A 20,996-nucleotide genomic window follows, 5' to 3' on the forward strand; every position below is an offset into this window, starting at 1 on the left:
GTGCCCTCAGGAGGCAGTACCCCTTCATGTTGGCATCTAGATCTATCTAGAAATCTTGTTCTCATTTAAAGCTCTGTAATTTCCTATCTGGATGACTTGTGGGCAAAGTATTTAGCCTCTCTGTGCTTCTGACTCCTCATATGTAAGATTAAGCTCAAAAGAATTCAGATGCAAAGTTGTGAATAAATACCAAAACAGAACACACATTACCAGACATGTGGCAAAGATGCCTGTCAAATGAATGAATGGATATATGAATAGATGCTACTTACAAAGTCACCTTGAATAAGATGGTCTTTTGTCATTGTGGGACAGAAATCAAAATGTTGTGGCTCAGCTGGCACTTACATATTAACTGATTTACTCATTCATTTTCATGCACCCATCCACTCAGACATTCATTTATCCAACATATATTATTTGAACTCCATGCATGATAAGTCCAACAAAGAGCATGCCAACAATCTGAGACCTATATTCAATCTAATTGGACTAAAGTAGACCTTGTGTTATTAAACCATTTTCTCTCCCCAAATGTTTTAATGTCTATGCCTCGTGAATCCATATATCAGTTTGATGAGGTCAAGATTGTTACTTTTGCAGGTGCAGCTAAAGGGATTTGCTGAACATCTTGCAGGAAGTGAGTTGTAACTGGAATCCACTGCTTTGAATACATGCCCATGGGGCTTTCCATGACCACATTCTGAGTTCCAGACAGACAGATGTGAAAAATTAACGAACAAGTAATTAAGTGCCCAACTGAATGAGCCAACTGGCATTGCAGACAGACAATAAGTGATGAGGGAGTGATGGGAGCATAAATTCCAGCTTGTCTCCTGCTTTCCTGCATCACAAATGGTAGAAACCGCCCACTGGTGACGTCTTGTTGCCTTTCCAAACTACCACAATAAAAAAATTTTTAAAAGCCAGTGATCCTCATTTTTCTTAGTCTTTTCCACACACTTACCTGGCTTTAAAGTTCCAAAGTTTAGAAACTTAATAACTATTAAAAAGCCTCAGATCATCCTCATGAAGGCCAAGCATTGAAAGGTTTTCACCAGATTAGAAAAATAATAATAATTTCAGTGGAGCTTTTGGTAGGAGATGATTAGAAAATGGGATAGTGGGGCTGGAGAGATAGCATGGAGGAAAGGTGTTTGCCTTTCACGCAGAAGAACAGTGGTTCGAATCCCGGCATCCCATATGGTCCCCCGAGCCTGCCAGGAGCTATTTCTGAGCGTGGAGCCAGGAGTAACCCCTGAGTGCTGTCGGGTGTGACCCTCCCCCCCAAAAAAAGAAAAGAAAAGAAAATGGGATATAGCAAGTTGCCATCTCCGAAATCACAATATAGAATTGACACTAGCAATGGATGTCTAAAATTATGTGAAGGAATCTTTGGAGGGAATTAAGCTGAAATGATAGCTCAAAGGGCAGTAGTGTATGCTTTTCATTAACTTTCTCAAGTCTGATTCCCAGCACTTCATGACCATCAGTATCTCTTGAACTGAATGTAGCTCTAAGAACCCTCAGGCCTATAACATTTGGCCAGATTTTCTGGGTTTAAGGCCTAAGGCCTATAGGGCCCTCACACCACCTGAGCACCACAAGGGAATCCTTCCCCCCCAAAAATTTAAAAGATGAGGCCAGGATCTGGAGATAACTGAAAGGTAAAGTGTCTACCTTGCACTCGATGGCATATATATGAGGCTGAGTTAAATTCCTGGTTCTGCCCACAACCCAAATGCTCCTGACATTTGGGACTCTGTCATGACAACAAAGCATATAATTGCTTATGGTAACATGATCACAATGGCAAATGGACAGCTGGCAAGAACCGTCACCAAGTGAAAAGTGAAGAGGTAAAAGAAAAGAAACAGAGGTGTTCAAGTTGGTGGATAGGTCATCTGTGTGGAAGTGGAAACCTCTCAGAATAAAATATGTTGGGGAAAAAGATCAAAGTAGAAAAGTAGGACTATATTTCCCCCACCTTTTTTATTTTGCTATAAACCAAGAACAAATAGACTTGTTTTTTGTATTTTTTAAATAAATACACTTTAAATGAAAAAAAAAAAAGACCTTTGATTTGTAATTTCCACATTGTGAGAAAGGGAAGAAAAAAAGATTTTTGAACAAAAAAAGATCACAAAATAAAATAGATGAAATGAATATATACCATATTTCTCAACTCCACAAAACTAATATCTACAAAGACCTTACTTGCTCATAAGCCATGAAGGTGGGTGAATGTAGGCATTTACTCAGCAAACGAGTAGTGCCTTCCTCTCTACTTCTAGCATGAAAAAGAAAAACAAATTAACCTGGGATAGCATCTGAGGCAACAAAATAGGTTAAAATTATATGTTATCCATATAATAAAATATAGGACTGATTTTCTTCATAAATGAGAAGGCATGGTGGAGTGAAAATAGTGGATGAAGGGAATAAATGACCAATAGAATGAGTCTTCAGAAGAATGGTATGTATAAATGGGAAGCAAGAAAAATACCAGTTTAACTTCCTAACCGAGAAGCATCTTTCCTATGTGAGAATAAAATAAAGGAGTAAAGTAGCCTGCACCTGAAAAGGCTGTCAGGAAAAGAGGGGTCATTTTCTAATGGTGGAGCAGGGGCAGATTCCTTTTTTTTTTTTTTTTTTTTTTTTTTTGGTTTTTGGGCCACACCCTGTGATGCTCAGGGGTTACTCCTGGCTATGCGCTCAGAGGTTGCTCCTGGCTTCTTGGGGGACCATATGGGACGCCGGGGGATCGAACCGTGGTCCTAGGCTAGCGCAGGCAAGGCAGGCACCTTACCTCCAGTGCCACCGCCCGGCCCCAGGGGCAGATTCCTTAAACCACCTACTTGTGCTCTGGGATCCCTGGTGCTCTGGGGATTAAACTGGAGTTGGCCATGTGCAAGATACCCCCTGGCTATCTCTCCTGGTTGAAAGAAGTCTTTCAGAGAGAGTCTGTGCAGTCAAGAAGGAAGAATAAATGTTTGGAAAAGGATCTGATGATCCAGGAAGCTTTGTGGCATAGCCAGAAAAAAATGGTGAAGGCTTTGGGGTGGAGAAGAGGGTTGTAGGATGGAGGTAAATGTGCATCACAGATAGTCTGATGATGAGGCTGCAACAGGTAAGGCTCACCAAAAAGCCCAAATAGATGCAGTTACTTTTTCAGGGTCTACTTTAGTCCAATTAGATTGCAAATAAGACTCAGATTGTTGGCATGCTCTTTGTCGGACTCATCATGTATGGAGATTAAGTAATAATTGTTGGATAAATGAATGACTGAGTGAATGGGTGCACAAAGATGAGAGAGTAAATCAATTAATAGATAAGTGCCAGCTGAGCCACCAAAATTTTGATTCCTGTTCCACAAATGGCTTTCTCCACCTGGACATCCCAGACATCCCACAGACATACCTTCACTCTCTTTCCCACCTGCTTTCTTACCACCCCAATTTATGCCCCCCTATGAGTGAGTAACAGACTATACATTCAGCACCCAAGTCTGGAAAATGGCAATTCACACTTGTCTTTCTTCCTCCTACCCCGGTAACTCACCAACTTTTATTGCGTTCATACCTTGAATATTTATTGAAATATTCCTATTCTCCATTCCTTTTAAGCAATCTCATCTTTTCCTGCCCAAATTATTAGTTGTTCCAACCTGACCCATTCAGACTATTGTTGCCAGAGTCACTGTAGAAAACACAAATCTGGCCTATTTGTTTTGCCTTTAAAAGTTCCCTGACCCCCTGTGGTATAAAACCAAGGCTCTCAATAGAACTTACTGGAGATCTCTACAGCCTGACCCCAATTACCCCTCAAAGTACATGTCCACTAGTTCTCCAACTTGTACTTTCTTATCCAAAAATGTAAAAATTGGGTTCAATTCCCCAAAAACCACATGGTTACCTGCTCCACATATCACCTAATTCTGCTTCATCCTGAATGAGAACCAACATTTTTAGATAGCAAAAATATTTTTTTACTTGATTGATTGATTGATTGAATGGTTCCTGGGCCACACTCAGCAGCACTCAGGGGTTACTCCTGGCTCTGCAGTCAGAAATCTCCCCTGGCAGGCTCAGGGGACCATATGGGATGCCAGGAATCGAACAGGGTCCTTCCTGGATGGGCTGCTAGCAAGGCAAACACCCTACCACTATGCTTACTCTCTGGTCCTGCAAAAATAAAGATTCACATCTTTTATTGGGCTAATCTTGAGGGAAAATATGGTAAGAATGAAATTTATGCTGAAGAGAATTTCTCATGGTGACACTGGTACCAGGATACTTCTGTCCTGGAGATCAAGAATGTGCTCTGCCGGGGCCAGCGAGGTGGCTCTAGAGATAAGGTGTCTGCCTTGCAAACGCTAGCCAAGGAAGGACTGCGGTTTGATCCCCCGGCATCCCATATGGTCCCCCCAAGCCAGGGGCAATTTCTGAGCGCTTAGCCAGGAGTAACCCCTGAGCATCAAACAGGTGTGCCCCCCCCCAAAAAAAAAAAGAATGTACTTTGCCATACTTCTGTATTATTTTTCCTCCTTGGTTGGCTATTCACACCCTCAATATCCTGTGGAGCATTTCACCTTTACAATCATTCCTGACCAACTTATGTTTCATTTGGGCCAGAGCAATAGTGTTGGCCTTGCACACAGTAGATATGGGTTTGGCCTCCAGCACCCCTCCTTGTTACCCAATTCCATTCAGGTATGTGATCCCTGAATGCAGAGCTAGGAGTAAGCCGTATATATTTCCTGGTGTAGCCTCTAAACCAAAACCAAACAAATTTGTTGTGCTCTGTCTGTTGCTAAGTACTATGTTCCTTCCCTCTGTTTCATGGCTCCCTGATGCAGCCTGCTTATCCTCTTACCTCTGCATGCTTTTCTATAGCTACACCTAACTAGCATCTGCTCCTTGGCCCCAGTGTGGGAGACGGGGGGGGGGGGGGGGGGGGGATTTGGTAGCCTATCAGGAAGAAAGCTAAAGTCAACCATCTTGGCAGTAACATTTGACATGACATGGGTTAAGCATTCACAGGGTTTGCATGAGAGGGGATGTTGGACATAATAAGACTGAGTAGAGCCTTGTGACTCAGGAACCACCTTCCAGAAAAGGAGGGCAAGGGGAGACCTTGGGGGGGGGCATGCAGGAATCACTCTGAAATTTTTTAGGGATTATCTAGGTACAAGAGCAGTTCTATTAGCCCTGGGCTCTGTTTGATTCAGCAAACACAGTTTCATAAGGACCCTCAAAAGACAAAATATACTGCTTGTTTTGGGCTATTTAACATAGGAGTTGGGCCACACATGGTAGTATTCTGGGGCTATTTCTAGCTCTATGCTCAGAAGTAACTTCAGGCAATGTCCAGAAGATCATATGCAGTTCTGGGTATATGAACCATAGTTATGGCTGCTATGTTTAAACATAAGCCAAGTGCCCTATTTCCTGTACTCTCTCTCTCTCTCTCTCTCTCTCTTTCTCTCTCTCTCTCTCTCTCTCTCTCTCTCTCTCTCTCTCTCTCTCTCTAGCCTCTTACATGGACAGTTTTGGGGGAAAAATTGTACTTGTAAAATTTTTTTGTTTAATGCTGGTGGGCATTTTCGCTAACAAGCCTTAGCCTGCTGTGACAAAATAAATAATCTGGCTCCTTTTTAAAAAATATACTAGAACTGCTTTTATGTCAAGCCCCTTTCATGTCTACAGCCAGCCTGTGGCTAGAGAAACCTTTGATTTGGTAGCCAGTTTGCTCCAGTACCTGAAGGGGAACAGGGGACTGATGCCCTGACAGTAGCCATTTATGCTTAAAGTTTCTCAGAATGTGCTTGCAAATTAGGAAGACCCCAGACAAACTTGGTTCTCTAAGTTCAGACAGTGGGTCTTTTTTTATCCATTTTTTGTCCTAAGTCATTTATGACCAAACTTAAAAATTACCTGTTAGAGGGAGACTTCCCCTGATATGTGCCTGCTCACTGCCCCCAAACCAAGATCATGGCTCCCCAGAATTTTAAAATATTTTCAGAGGCTTTTCCTGGCCATTAGATAGGATTTCTCATCCCATTTTATTCTACCCATAAAGCAGCAGAGTACATATCTGATGGACATTATAGAGCTCCTGACACAGAGGTGCTTGATACATATAGATGCTGCTAGACTGATAATTTCTAGAAAAGATAAGGCTCCACAGAAGTGATGCCTCAAGTCTCCTTTAGTGTATGCATAGGAGTGACTTGAGAGATGGAAGGGTGGAACCTGGAGAGGACAATGACAGCTGAGATGAAAGTCCAAAGGCTAAAAAGATTACCAGTAGAAAAAAAAAAAAAAGATTAAAAAGGGGCCGGGTAGGTGGCGCTGGAGGTAAGGTGTCTGCCTTGCAAGCGCTAGCCAAGGAAGGACCGCGGTTCAATCCCCCGGCGTCCCATATGGTCCCCCCAAGCCAGGGGCGATTTCTGAGCACATAGCCAGGAGTAACCCCTGAGCGTCAAACGGGTGTGGCCCAAAAACCCCCCCAAAAAAAAAAAAAAAAGATTACCAGTAGATAGTAAAGGTATACTACATACCAAGTAGTTTAGGGCTGGAAATGAGAATGCATGGTCACCAAAAGCTTCCATGGATATAATTTGGGTACCAGACTTTTGGTTTTGGCAACTCTACAGGTTCTTTAATCCTGGACAACTGAGTTGTATTACCAACCTAATTTCGGAGGAAGGAAAATCAGAATACCAATTTCTAACACTGAGAATAAATAATAAATGCTGGTCCCAACCAACTATTTGTGTCAACATGACCAGTACATGCTCTCCTTGCAAATGAATAGACACATGAACTCAATTTGTAAATGTTTTATGGAATTGCTGTTGGGGAAAATTACTTGGCAAAGCTTACTCTCAGTCCCTGATCATGGACCCAGCAGGAAACAGATGGTATGTTCAAATTTGATAACTCAGGGAAGAGTGAAGTACTTCAATTACTACTTACAGGCCAGAAGGAATGAAAGAAAGGATTCATTTGCAAGTTTGAGAGGTGTAGGAGGCATAGTGCAGAAGTTACAGCCTTGAATTAGAACAGTAGGCAAGGGATAAGCTGAAGGAATCAATAATTTAACCTCACTCTCTTCTCTCTCTGATCTTCTGACTTTTAAATCCAATACAAAATCAGAGTACGAGGAAACCTATGGATGCAATCCATTCAGAAGTTTCCCAATACTGGAAAAGGATAGAGAAACAATAGAGAATAATCTATATGTCCTATGGAATTGATGATACAATAGATTTGTTTTCTCATATTTTGAAAATTCTCCATATTGCTTTCCACAGAAATGAAATCTATTTGTATTCCCACCCACGGTGTATGCCAGTTTCCATTTCTCCATTCTCTGCCCACATTTGTTGTTCCTGGCCTTTTCAATGTAGTCTATTCTTGCAGGTGTGAAGTAACAATGTCATTGTCAGTTTTATTTGATTTTTGGCAGTAAGTGATATGAGCAATTTTATGTGCTTCTTGGCCACCCATATGTCTTTTCAGGGAAGTGTCTGTTCTACTTTTCCCCCTTGGTTCTTTTTCACTGACCTTTTATTCATGGGGTGTTTTTTTTGTTGTTGTTGTTTGTTCTCTTGTTATTTAGTTTTATGGTTGCTTTATGTATCTTGAATACTAGCATTGTACTATATGCAATGATGGTATTTTTTTTCAATTTAATCATAATTTTTGTTTGCTGTGTATAATTGGTTTGATGTAATATATTTGCTTATTTTTGCTTTTGTTATCCATGCTCTTGTCATGGAGTCCTGAGTAGCTTGCAAATTACAAATATCAGAGCATGCTTTGTCTGTGTTTTTGTCAATGTATATTTTTTAATTAAAACACATCATTTGAGAAAGATTTGAAAAGCCATGTGCCCATACATGTATCCCATAGCCATAAAATAAAATCCCTGAAGAAGGAACTAGACATCATTATTTTTTAAAGCCTCCTAAAAAATTCTAATATATAGCCAATCTTGTATCAACTGCCATCCAAAAAACTACTTAATCCCTAGGTTCCATTGCAAACATTCAGATGCAAAAGTTCTGGGTACAACTGGCACTAGGAATCCTAGATGCTCCAAAGGTCATTGTTAGAGTCCACCATATTAGAGAAGAGACAACAAAGCAGTGACTTGGTCAAATGAAATGCATTCTATGTGTGATAAGACTACCCGTTTATCCATCACATTATCTACCTACCTACCTACCTACCTTCTCTCTTCTGCCAGAGGGAAATATGATACTTATTTGACTTATGAACACTCTGAAAGATAATTGAGAGGTGGAAAGATAATGTATTAGGTATGCCTGCAGAGGGATCTAAAAAGAAGCTACAAGAAGGAAGGGGCACTCTATCTGACTTATATGCTCTCAGGAAACAGGCAAAGTTTTCTACACACCTCACCACCTCTACTTTCCTCTGAGGGATTTTGAGTTCTTGTAACTAACAGAGATTTGGTGCCTCTAATTCATATCAGAGGACATCAGAAATTGCAGAATTGGTAAGACCTATGTTAAGGAGAAGGATATGTTAGGTGGGAAAAAGGAGTTTTAGTCTTTTGGAAGGATTGAAAGAAATAGAAAGATAGACAAAAAAAAAAATGGGAAGAGCTTGACCCAAAAGAGTTTTGCATAGTAGCATATTAATACTCAAATCTCTGTTACTCACAGTAAAATCAGAGACAAAAGATTCTCAGAAAAGTGATTTTAGTCAATGCTTCAGACCTCCCTCCTGCACAAAGGGAAAGCACATGAAATGTATTGGACATTTCTGTTTTGTTTTATTTTTAAAGTCTCTTTTAAACATTTTTAAAATTTTTAAAATTAAAAAAAATTTAAATTTAAAAAATTTTAAAACATTTAAAAACATTTTTAAACATCTCTCCTATTCCATGTACCCACTCAATCTTCTTTGTTCTGTGAACATTTCATTATTTCAGAAACAAGTTCCACAAAATGTCCATCCACCAGGAATATCACTAGCTCCAAGGCCAAATCAGTGGTTGGGAGAAGGTGCTCAACAATTAGGCAAAGTGTTGAGAAAAGGTGAAGCCTATATTTAGAAATAGGGAACTAGCAAGAATTTCACATCCAAGGGAAAGAAAATCTAAGTAAATATGATGACCTTCATGACATCCACAACTTCCTCCCCAATCTGTGTAGTTGATTAACCCATACACAGAACCGCACTGCGTATTTTAACACCCAACATTGTTTAAAATAAAAAACAAAAAATTGGCTATAAAGTGTAAACAAATCATCTTCGTTTTCTTGGGAACTTCATGAGGGCTAGAAGTCCTTGTTGAGCCACTTCTCCCAACCACTGATTTGGCCCTGGAGCTAGCGATATTTCTGGTGGATGGACATTGTGTAGAACTTGTCTCTGGAATAATGAAATGTTCACATAACAAAGAAGATTGAGTGGATACATGGCACAGGAGAGATGTGCCATTACTATAAAAAACAGAAACAAAACATTTCATTCAAAGCCCATGGTCAGCCAGTTTTGAACCTAGTTTTCCCCACCCAGGAGTTAAAGGCAACATGTCTCTATATCACAGCTCCACCTTGTCTGCATGCTCACCTGCTCTCCCCCAGAAAGACTCATTAGGCACAAGATTTGCCAGGCTTTCCTTCCTCTTCTAGTTATCTGATTAGCTAGTTAGTTATTTACCTTTGAAGCTAAGCCCTCATTAATGAATTCCCAGATGGAGAATAAAGCCTGATCTTGCCAGCAGAGCCTTCCTTTGGGGAACCCTTTGCTTCCCATCAGAAGGGGGTAGACGTTTGGCTGCTGTCCAGCTAGGGCTTCACAGTTCCAGTTGGATAAAGCCTTAGAGATTTCTCTCTCTCTCTTTCTCTCTCTGAGAAATCTACTTCCTCAATCACCAGTATTTCAGGACTAATTACACTGATTTAATGCACCTGGCTTTCTCTTACACTTAAAACCTCCATGAGAGAGAAAATACTCTGATCAGCATTTATGGGGGAGCCAGGAAACCAATGGTGTATCATCAGTTCTCATATGTTGAGTCTGAGGGAGCAGCAGGGGCTTTCAAATATCAGAAAAGCTTCCTACCATTTTGGGACCAAGGCCTCATAAGAAATACTGAGAGTTTTAGAATGAGAGCATCTGTGAGCCCCAGTGGTTTCTAATAGTTTGATTTCCCCAGGTGACAACGTGACAGAAGTGCATGGTAGTGTCTTTCTGGGAGCTCAAGGAGAATAGTGGTTAACACCTTAGTTAGATAGTTTAGTTCAAAGCCTATTTGTTTTCTCATCCATGTTTAGAGTTTCAGGCATGGTGATAAAGCACTCTAGGGCTAGGCTTTCCTTTCTCCATCTAAAGAATGAGAATTCTATTACCTAGTGATTTGACTGTGGCTCTCAGCTGTAGGTTTCCACCTAGGTCTCATTCCCATAAATATTGACATGACTGTGAAAAATCGCTCTCCTCCTCCTCCTCATCTGGCTATAGTCAGGATTGAAAAACATTGAGAAATCTACCCACGAAACACATAATTTTGTTTGGTTGTTGGCCACACCCAGATTACTCCTGGTCCTGTACTCAGGGATCACTCCTGACAGACTGTAAGTGGACATTGAACTTGGGTCAGCTGCATGCAAAGCAAGTGCCCTGCCTATAGTTGATTTAGCTCTACATGTCGATTGAGTTATAAGGCTGCTTTGGGCATTGCACCTAAATAAAGCCTTGCTTGGTACTCTAAATCAGTAAGATAACATGGAAATCCAGACACTCAGAACCCATTCAGCCATGATAAATCAGAGCCTTCATTTTAGCAAACTATCCTAATCTGAGAAGCACTGGAACAAAGCATCTATTTTAAATTTTTTTTTTTTTTTACTTTTTTTTTTTTTTTTTTTTTTTGGTTTTTGGGCCACACCCGTTTGACGCTCAGGGTTTACTCCTGGCTATGTGCTCAGAAATCGCCCCTGGCTTGGGGGGGACCATATGGGACGCCGGGGGATCGAACCGCGGTCCGTTCCGTTCCTTGGCTAGCGCTTGTAAGGCAGACACCTTACCTCTAGCGCCACCTTCCCGGCCCATCTATTTTAAATTTAATCCTGGCACATAGTGGGAACTTATAGGTGACTACTGATTTTACAAATACCTACTAATGTAAATACAAGTTATGAACTTGTGTTAGATGGAGGCTCAGCTTGAAACGAGATTCTGTACTGTAGTCTGTCAGTTTATTCCTGGCTTAGTCTTCCTTAGCTTTTCTCTCCCAATTGTATAAGAATAAGCATCACAACTAACAACACCTCCTTTACATTACTGAAAGGCTGCTAGCATGAGTCAATGAAAAGGAACCTGCTTATAAACTGCCAAATTCCATATCATTGTAGGAAGAGAACAAAAATTCTCATATGGTCATTGAATAGCTTCCCCTCCTCTAAGCAACCAAAAAGTATGCTGAAACTGTAGTCAGTAAAGTACTAACAGAATTCACAGAGCTGCAGGAGGTGATCAAAATAGTGCACTTTGCTCCTAGCTGTCTTGGCACAAGTTTTTGGTAAAAATGAGTGATGGGGAGACCAGAATTGACAAAAATATGCCATGAGCTTTTGCACGACCTCAACATTAAGGTCCTACTAGCCTCACTAATGCAGTCATTAAACTTCACTGTAGGATTCGCACTGTACACTTCTCTATATTTTTAGCTGACTATTGTGTGAAATATATTTGACCCATGGAAAAGAACAATGAAAAAAATACTGTAAATAGACAATCCAGGTGATTTCTCTGTATAAATGAATTATTTTTTTATTTATTTTAATATATAAAATTTTTATTTAGATACCATGATTACAAGCATGATTGTAGTTGGGTTTCAGTTATAAATAGAATACCCCCCTTCACCAGTGCAACATTCCCACCACCGATGTCCCTATTCCTCCCCCACCACTGCCTGTTTTCAACAGGCATTCTTCTCTCATTCTTTAACATTGTCATGCTAATTGTTAGTGTAGTTATTTCCCTAACAGCATTCACCACTTTTTGTGGTGAGCTTCAAATTGTGAGCTGGTCCTTCCGGCCCTTAACTCTATATTGTCTTGGGCCGTATTACAATAATGTCTCTAATTTTTCTTAAAACTCATAAATGAGTGAGACTATTCTGTGTCCATCTCTCTCCCTCTGACTTGTTTCACTCAGCATAATAGATTCCATGTACATCCATGTATAGGAAAATTTAATGACTTCTCTCCTGACGACTCCATAGTATTTCATTGTGTATATGTACCACAGTTTCTTTAGTCACTCATCTGTTGAAGGGCATCTTGGTTGTTTCCAGAGTCTGGCTATTGTAAATAGCGCTGCGATGAATATAGGTGTGAGGAAGGGATTTTTGTATTGGATTTTTGTATTCCTAGAGTATATCCCTAGGAGTGGAATAGCTGGATCAAATGGGAGTTTAATTTCTAGTTTTTCCAGGAATTGTGGGAGGCGTTTCTATTTGTTTGGTGCTACCTAGTGTCAGAGACCTCTGCCTGAGAGGCTTCCCAGTATTGTTTTCACGCCCTCAGGCTAAAAAACTTGTATGTTTCTGAGCTTTTTATTTTTATTTAAAATTTTTTTATTTTAAAAATTTATTGATGAGGTACTACTAATGATATTGTTACATAATTCTAATAGTGTAACTATCACCAGTGTATCTGCCTCATTTTATATCTGCCCTTTTCCTTCCTACTTGACTTTACTAAGCATGATGTCCTCTAGTTTCATTCACATCGTAGCTAATTTGTTCTTTCTTAGAACTGCACAGTTTTCTACTTGAATTTGTCTTTTTAATTAATTAACTAAATCGATTAAATAAATTGATTCACTATAAAATTCACAGCTACAAAGTTGTTCATGATTGAATTTTAGTCATACAATGTCCAATACCCATCTTTTACCGTGTACATTTCCCACCACCAATGTCCCCAGTTTACCGCCCGTGCTCCTCCATGCCTGCCTTGATAACATTTTTCTTCTCTCTCTCTTTCTCTCTTCCTTTTTCCCCTTTATACTGAATTTTGTAATATTATTACTGAAAAGGTATCACACATATCACTTTACCTCATTTCAGCACCCAGAGCGACCATTTCTAACTCTCATTGTCATAGTGGTCCCTTCTCTGCCCTAACTGCACCTCCTTGCTCTTTTTGCTAAACTTCTTACCATAGAATGGTTCTCTGGGCCCTCATCTATATATCTATATATGTGTGTATATATATATAAATGTACATATATATATAGTTTTTTGGTCACACTCAGCAGGGATTTCTATATATCTATATATGTGTGTATATATATATAAATGTACATATATATATAGTTTTTTGGTCACACTCAGCAGGGATTTCTCCTGGCTCTGCACTCCAAAATTGCTCCTGGCAGACTCTGAGGACCAAATGGGATGCTGTGAATTGAACTTGGGTCCATCCCAGGTTGACTGCATGCAAGGCAAATGCCCTACAGCTGCTCTATTGCTATGGCCCCTTTTCTATATTTCCTAAACTAGTATTACCATACTATCTTTTGTATATATAATATATATTCCATAAATGAGTGTGATGGTTCTATGTCTATCTATTCCACTGACTCATTTTGCTCAGCATACTACTTTCTATATCCATCCATAAGTAATAAAATTTTATGACTTAATTTTTATTAAGAGCTGTGTACTATTCCATTGTGTACATGTACCAGTTCACCTACTTGTCTGTTCTCAATACCATAATTTCTTGATCTATTCATCTATAATTTGGCACTTGGGTTGTTTCCAAATCTTGACTACTGTGCTAGTGCTATAATTTACAAAGGTGTGCATTTATCCTTTTAAATTAATGGTTTTGTGTTTTGTGGGTGGATACCAAGAATTGGTATAGCTGGGTCATATGGGAGTTCTATTTCTGTTTCATGAGAGACCTTTATATTGTTTTTATAGAGGTTAAAACAGATGAAATTCCTACCAATTCCTCCTATTTACAGACTTTTATTGTAGGTGGGATAGGGGTTCACCTGATGATGCTCAAGGCTTACTCCTTATTTTGAACTCAAAAATCACTTCTGGCAGTACTGGTCAGGGGCCCAATGTTAGCTCTGGACTCAGGATTTATCCCAAAAAGACCACCAGGAGATAAACAGTAATGCAAATGTAAGGGAATTTATTCCAGCATGCTGGGTCAACCACTTCCTAAGAAAATGGTAACTCCCCTAGTGGGCTCGCAGGCTCTTTTTTATAGGGAATTTAGGGGATTCTCACCTCTGGGTAATTGGCTATTAAAACTATAGGTTCTTAGTATCAGACAAATGGCTAGGATTGGTCATAGGCTCAGTGAGAGAAAATCATGCATCTCCAGACCCAGGGTGCAGTTGTCATCTGACCATTGCAATATTTCTGGTATGTACCCATAGGGTCTTGTTTCAGGAACTGGTTGTTCATCTGGGCCTAGTCTTTTTTCCTTAAAACTTGAGCTTGTCATGGCTGTACATGTGTTTAAGTGTCTAAGCAAAGCCAGGATTACAGAAGCAAAACAGCAGTTAAATCCAAACTAAAATTCTAACTTATATTCTAATATTCTGTTATAACACCATGAGAGATGCCAGGAATTGAACCTGTGCTGACCAAATGCAAAGCAAACATCTTATTCATTGTTCTATCTTTCCTGCTCATTTCTAGATTTTTTTATACATGCCATTTTCACTAGCATATGATATCTCAAAGTTGATTTAATTTGCATTTTGCTATTAATGAGTGATTTGATCACAGAAAAAAACTCAAGCTATAAAAAAACAGCATACTGAAGAGAAGAAAATATTCACACACACACACACACACACCACATCAGATAAAGGGCTAATATTGAAAATCTAGTAAAGCAGTCACAAAACGCAACAACAAAAATAATTCCATGACCCTATCCAAATGGAAAGAGAAGAACACTTCTCCAAAGCAGAAATACAGATGATCAGAATGTATATATAAAAGTGCCCATTTGTTCATTTTTCTAAATTGCTAATGAGATCTATCATCTTCTTTTTTTGAATCCCTACTAATGAATGACTTTCCCTGGGCGGGAGTGGGATGGAAGAACTGTCAGAAGTGACAGTAGTAATGCTAATGTAATATAAGAGTGATCCAGTAAAAGAGAATAGGATGAAAGGTGAACAATCAAAATATTTCACACCTTCAAAATCATTTTTCTCATACTTCCAAGTACTATTTGAAAGCACCTGCTCCTTATCTGTCTCAGCATCCTTGCTCTTTCATTTTTGGCCTCTCTTTCCACTTCTTTGTTATAGTCCAGGGGTGGCGAACAAGTTCGACACAAAGAGCCAAAATTTTAAACTGTGAGAGTCAGAGAGCCACACCACGCAGTGACCTGCCAAAACGGACAAACGCTCACACAAAAGCATATAATTTGACCAATAATATATTAAACACATTAGAGGCAAAGAGCCGCATTCATTTTGGCCAGGAGCCGCATGCGGCTTGAGAGCCGCGTGCTCGCCACCGCTCTTATAGTCAGAACTTAGAGTTCTCCCTACAAGAAAGACCTTTACTAGGAGTAAGATATAAAGAATTATTGGTTTTGAAGTAGGCAGTCAAGTGGAGCATCAGAAAAGAAGCTTCATTATAAATTTCGGGGCACTATGAAAATGGGAAATGTTTGGAGAGATAAGAATGTTCTGCTAAGGAGTTAACTAGACATCAGTTCATTCCTGAAAACCAGAACCCATTAGGAAACAACTCTGTAGGAACAAAGGCCCTGATAGACTTTGTGAATGAAGAGAACTCCAGAGTTCCAAGTCCTTTTCCTTTGACAATACTCCCGCAACACATTATCTACACAGAGCCCCAAATGGAAGCAGCTTGGAAATAAAACAACCCAAAGTAATCAAATTCCCAAAGCAACTCAGCTGAGTCATTCTGGTGGGCATAAAAACCTCCTTTCCATTATAGAGCTCTTCTCTCTCTGGAAATGCCATGTTCTTTCTTGAATATGTCTACTTTTCTCTAATAAAACATAACTACTTCACTATCTGTCTTGCCCCAAAATTCTCTTCTGTAAGAGAAACAAAGAACCTAGGATTATAGTAGAAGTTGAGACTGAGCTTTCCTTTTCCTGCAAAAAACAAGACTTCACCTCAGCCTGAGAGCTACATCTGTCCCCAAATCTGTATGGTAGGAATCAACTCCCATACCATGTAGGTATGGTGTCTCCAGTGAAGATTGATTCATTTTGCCACTCTATGTCTCTTAACTGGTGCATCAAGCCCATTGATGTTGAGAGAGATAAATGTCATGGGATTTAGTATCATCATTGTGTACGAGTTTGGTGTGTCTATTGGTCTGGTTGTCTTAAAGTAGACCTTTCAGTTTGTCTTTTAAGGTTGGTTTTTGAGTCTTTAAAGTTTCTGAGCTATTGTTTGTCTGTGAAACTATGTATGCTTCCTTCAAAGCTGAATGTGAGTCTGCCTGGGTGAAGTATTCTAGGCGAAGCATTCATTTTGTTGAGTTTTGTCACTATATCCCACCACTGCCTTTAGGCTTCGAGGGTCTCTTGTGACAGATTGGCTGTAAATATTAAGGATGCTCCATTAAAAATAATTTCTTTTGTTGATCTTGCTGTTTTCGGTATTCTATCCCTATCCGTGGGATTGTCATTGGACTAAGACGTGTCTTGGGATGCTTTTCTTCAGATCTCTTTTAGCTGGTACTCTTCAGACATGCAGGATTTGGTTACATGCACTCTTGAGCTCTGGCGGTTTCTTTGCAATGATGTCCTTGACTATTGATTCTTCCTGGGGATTTTCTTCCTGGGTCTCTGGGTCTCCAATGATTCTTATGGTTGTTTCTATTGAGTTTATCAAAAACTTCTATTTTCACCTGTTCACATTCTTTGAGGAGTTTTTCCATTGCCTGATGGTTTGCTTTAAGGCTTTTTTCCAATCTCTTCTGTTGGATGGAGTTATTATGCACCTCATCTTTCAGCCCACTGATTTGGTCCTCAGCTGCTGTTACTCTGTTGGAGAGGTTTTCTAGTGAGGTTTTCATTTTGCCCACCAAGTTTTTCAGTCCTGTTACTTCAGTTTAGAGTTTTCTCATTTCTCTTTTTTGTATCTTCTTGATTCTTATTTGTGGTTCATTCAGTTCGACCCATGCTTTCTTTGAGTTCTGTGAATATCCCTTATATGTCTTGCTCTAAACGCCTAAATTTTCTTCTTTTCTGTTTTTATTATTTTCTCTTCTGACTTTTAAATTCGTATATTTTTGTTTTTAATTCTTACTACTCTAGCTATCTTCTGTTGACTGATTATCATTATTTTCAAGAAATAAGAGTTGAATTGTGGTTTTAAAAGTTTTTAAGTAGCTGATATGATTTTATAATTGTCATACAGTGTTTTCATCAAATATAACTCTTTATTGGTGCTTTCTTTGTGACCTAAGATGTGGTAGATCTCTTTTGGGTGGTGCAGTGTTGGGCTACACCCAGTAGTGCTCAGGACTTACTCATGGCTCAGTGCTCGGGAATCACTTCTTGTAGTGCTTGGGAGAGCATATGGAATGTGAAGATGGAACCAGGTGTGTAAGGTCAACATCCCAACTGCTGTTGTATTGCTCCAGCCCAAAGATGTGGTAAATCTTTAAGAATGTTCTAAATTATATGTTTTCTTCATTATTGGCTTTAAGTTAGATTTTTAGAAGATCTATTTGATTATTACGTTGCATGAGTTATCTGATTTTTTCCTCATGTGATATGCTAGGAAGTGGACAAGTTGTGTTAGGGATTTAAACCATTAGTCTAAAGTTTTCTTTTCTCCTTACCATTTTTTCTAATTTTTAACTTGAAGCATCACTGGTAATACGAATATTACTAAGTTATATTTGTATACTATAAAATTTTTTATTCAGTGCCAGCGATAGAGCCCAGAACCTCATCCATGCAAGACAGTTTGTGTAGAGTAAGAACTTTTGCTTATAAAGCATCTTAATCTTATTTTTATACTTTAATGCTTTTTGTCTTAATCCCACCTTGTCTGATAACAAAATAAAAAGAAACATTTGGGGGTTTTTTTGGGGGGGTTGTTTATTTTTTTGATTTTGGGGCCACACTGATGACTCTCAGGGGCCATGGGCTATGCACTCAGAAATTGCTCCTGGCTTGGATATGGGATGCCGGGATTTGAACCACCGTCAGTCCTGGATCAGCTGCATGCAAGGCAAAAATGCCCTAATATTGCCCCCTGGCCCCACATTTGTTTTCTTTCTATTTGCATGTGCCAAAAGTATCTTTTTCCATCTTCCATTTTTACCTTTTAGCTGTGTTTTGGTTTTCTTTTGTTTAGGGGCCATACCTGCTGTGCTTAGACCTTACTCCTGGCTTTATGCTCAAGAATCACTCCTGGCAGGCTCATGGGACCATTTATGCTGCAGGAATCAAAACCTGGTCAACCATGTGCAAGGCAAACATCCTCCCTTCTGTACTAACACTCTGGCCCCATTTTTACTTGTGAATTTTGGGGTCTGGGTATGTCTAGAATACAATGTTGTTAATGTACTTAGTTACTCAATCTAGAATTCCTTTTATTGGTTATTGACATATCCTATATATTGTATAATGCTTAGATATGCTTAGGTAGTGTTTTTAATCATTAGCTATATGACATACCTATCTTATTAACTTTGGGGAGTAAATATTGATTTTCTAAAAAATGTTGTTTTCTGTGTGTGTGTGTGTGTGTGTGTGTGTGTGTGTGTGTGTGTGTGTGTGTGCGCACGCGCATGCGTGCTTTTAGGACCACATCTGGTGATGATTAGTAGCTTCACCTAGTTCTGTGCTCAAGAACTTGCTCCTATCCCTGAGCCCCCACACAGAGGGCCAGCAAGATGGATGCCCAGGGTGGGGGGGAGTTTAAAATAATAAAATCTTATTTTTAAACTATTAGTTTCTACTATGAGCAATGCTAATATTACTTAACATATCATTTTTACATTTTGTTTTTCCTTTACCAGTATTGATTTGAAGTACCTTTTTTTTTACCTTACAGATTAAAGACTGATTATGGCTCTGCCATAAGATGGCTCTGCTTCTACCCTCCTCTTTACCTAAACCATTACTTTCTTTACCCCTATTACTGGTGGGGGGGTGGTGAGGACCATGCCTGGCAATGATCAGGGTTTATTCCCAGCTCTCAACTTAGAAATTACCCTGGCAGTGCTCAGATGAACAAATAGGTTGCTCGAGATCAAACCCAAATTAGTCACATGCAAAGCAAACACCCTATCCACTGTATTATCATTTTTTGCTCCAGTTTCTAGCATTTTTTAAATAATATTTTATTTAAACACCTTGATGACAAACATGATTGTGGTTGGGTTTCTGTCATGTAAAGAACTAGCATTTCGGGCCCGGAGAGATAGCACAGAGGCATTTGCCTTGCAAGCAGCCGATCCAGGACCAAAGGGGTTGGTTCAAATCCCGGTGTCCCATATGGTCCCTCGTGCCTGCCAGGAGCTATTTCTGAGCACAGTAACCCCTGAGCACAGCCGGGTGTGGCCCAAAAACAAACAAAAACAAAACAAAAAAAAAAGAACTAGCATTTCTTATCAACACAAACTTTCCCCACAGTCTGAAGAAAATGTCATCTTAAAGATGATACTTGTAGAGAAATAAAAATTGGGCCAAGATGAGGAAAGCTGGCGTAATGCAGGTAGCAAGCTGAGAAATCCCACAATATATCTGTAAAGATAGGAAAAAAGACACACATCCCATTACTAGAAACAAGAAGGATAAGAGAGTCAGGCAGCCTAGAAGAGTGGCTTTATTCCAAAGGCCAAGGTTCCTATATGTTTGGGGGTAGACAGAGTCTCCCCTTGGGCCTTACCCCCATCTTTTCCCCTCATCAGTGATTACTGTGATTGCTGTTCACCTCCAGAGCCACTTTTTATACCTATTTAGATGTAGCATTACTTAAAGAAGAGCAAATCAATAAGGAGACATTCTGCTGTACACAGAAAACAATACAAGTAGAAATGCCCTTAGAGACAGACAGTGCTGATGCTTAGTGAAATTATGTCATCTTCCAAGCAACCTTAGTTAAGACAATTGATAAGAAGAGATAAGATGCTGCTTACAAGTGTGGGAAAAATATTTTGAGAAAATCCCATGAAAGATTATCTGTTTTCATGAGGAACTAAGATATGGCAAGCATTGTGTATATATATATATATATATATATATATCGTCTTTTTTTGTTTTTGTTTTTGGGCCACACCCGGCGGTGCTCAGGGGTTACTCCTGGCTGTCTGCTCAGAAATAGCTCCTGGCAGGTACGGGGGACCATATGGGACACCGGGATTCGAACCAACCACCTTTGGTCCTGGATCGGCTGCTTGCAAGGCAAACGCCGCTGTGCTATCTCTCTGGGCCCATATATCATCTTTTTAATGTGACTCAACAACCCTGAAAATATATTTAATACTCTGAAATACATGTTATATTAGTTTTGAAATGTATATTAAAAACACTATATATTATCCCTAACACACATATTCATATGGTAATACTATTCACATTTGATTGTTTATAACTGATCAGAAATATTATCCAATTCAAGATTGTAAGTAACAGGATTTTGACATTGATTTACTCAAAAGAGTCTTTCCTTAACACTGAGAAGATTTAAACAACAACAATGACCTGCGTATTGGACAGGGCTTTCTTCATTGTCCTTCAATTGTGAGTTGAAATTAGACACTGCTCTGCACCATCCTGACTTCAATGTAGGATATACAGATTCCAGGATCTTCAGTACAGAAACATGATACCAACAACAGAGACTGTGAAAAATATAACTGTATTGGCACTACAGACAATGACCGGGATTGGACAAACTAGTTTGCCTGGAGCCTAGAAATGGTCTTATGTCAGGAAACTTCAGGGGCAGGGTCTC

Source organism: Suncus etruscus, chromosome 9 (assembly GCF_024139225.1).
Source record: "Suncus etruscus isolate mSunEtr1 chromosome 9, mSunEtr1.pri.cur, whole genome shotgun sequence".
Lineage (NCBI taxonomy): Eukaryota > Metazoa > Chordata > Mammalia > Eulipotyphla > Soricidae > Suncus > Suncus etruscus.